The 1703-nt window shown below is 44.6% G+C and overlaps 1 pseudogene; it reads right to left on the bottom strand.

Annotated features, from left to right (window-relative positions):
* Positions 1-201: 201 nt before the first annotated feature.
* LOC143508975 (Ig heavy chain V region 5A pseudogene) lies at positions 202-645 on the bottom strand (annotated as a pseudogene).
* Positions 646-1703: the final 1058 nt, after the last annotated feature.

A 1703-nucleotide genomic window follows, 5' to 3' on the forward strand; every position in this document is an offset into this window, starting at 1 on the left:
GACAACAGGAATGTGCACTGATGGCACCATAATGGATATTTAAGGCATAGAGGAAGGATCAATGCACATTCCTGTTGTCCTTATATGAGATTGACAGGTACTTTAGCCTTTAGCACATTCAGACGGAATTGCCAAATTCTTGTGTAAGGTGTCTCTGCGAATGGCAGATCTCTTTGCGAATGGCAGAGTTTTTGTTCACTCCTACAACCAGGATGAGCTGCTGTGGTTTCGAGCACAGTAATACACAGCTGTATCTTCCGTCTCCAGGTTCTGGCCTTGAAGTGTTATTGTCCTACTGGAAGTGTCTCGTGAAGCAGAAAATTTGTGTTTCAGTGAATCTTTATAGGATAAGCTTCCACCAGTGCTCACGTAGGCAACCCATTCCAGACCTTTCCCTGTGGGCTGCCGAACCCAACCTGTGCCGTAGTCAGTGACTGAGTAAGACACCTTACAAGTGACGGTCACTGACTGGCCAGGTTGGATGGTCAAAGCACTGGACTGTGTGAGGTCAACACAGCGAACACCTGGAAAAACAACAAAAACATGCATTTATGTAATGTCACCCATCAACCTCAATACAGTCCCATAATCCAGAAAGGCATGTTATGATAGTTGCCTCTTAAACCAAACAGACTCACTGGACATTCTGGTGAGCAGATACAGCAGTATTGCCACAGACAGCATGGTCACTCAGGGTTGTGTTGAGGCTGATGGAGAGGGAGGAGCTGCTCTAATGTGCTGTGCACAGTTGATGAGGTCAGCACAGTCACTCCATCTCTCTGCTGTTGCTTTATGTGAGGGACCAGTGATTTGCATAAAGGCTATGAAACCAGTTTTTACAGACACTCTCAAACCTCCTCAAATACAAATATGGAGATGCTTAGTCTACACACATACTATAATCAACATTCAATGATGAGGAATAATATATAATTACAAATGTAATTGTTTCTTTCAGTGAGTGTAATAAAATGTATATTGGATGGACATACGAATGTGAAAGGCATTTTTGGGCAGCTGGCCCAAAAATGGTTGGTTGTGGTTCAGGTGTGTATGGTTCAGGTTCAGGTGTGTATGGTTCAGGTTCAGGTGTGCATGGTTCAGGTTCAGGTGTGTATGGTTCAGGTGTGTACGGCTCAGGTTCAGGTGTGTATGTTTCAGGTTCAGGTGTGTACGGCTCAAGTTCAGGTGTGTATGGTTCAGGTTCATGTGTGTATGTTACAGGTTCAGGTGTGTATGGTTCAGGTGTGTATGGTTCTGGTTCAGGTGCGTATGGTTCAGGTGCGTATGTTGAGATGAACATATAAGCAGTATGAGATCACAGTTTTTGCATCTGCTTCAGACTTTGCTAAGCCTGCTGCCTTATTGGTGGATTCTGCAGTAAACCTGGATTTTTTGTCCACTGTATTGTTACTGCTTCTTGATTTCACATATTTATACTGTGGCCCATATACTTTTTAAACTGTGGTCACTGGAGAAGTTTCAGTTGAAGACTCACTGGCACGTGAGCTACGTACATTTAAATCAACGGTGGTTTAAATTCATGTCCACTCAGTCTGTATTATCTATCTTCTTGCATGGCTCTACCCAAGACGATTGGATACAGGCACCTGCAGGCACCTGGGGGATGGTCTGGCTGCCGGTGGATGTGCTGATACCGGGGTTCATCTGGGGAGTAACACTGCAGTCGGAGCCTACAATAC

Source organism: Brachyhypopomus gauderio, chromosome 2, assembly GCF_052324685.1.
Source record: "Brachyhypopomus gauderio isolate BG-103 chromosome 2, BGAUD_0.2, whole genome shotgun sequence".
NCBI classification, from domain to species: domain Eukaryota; kingdom Metazoa; phylum Chordata; class Actinopteri; order Gymnotiformes; family Hypopomidae; genus Brachyhypopomus; species Brachyhypopomus gauderio.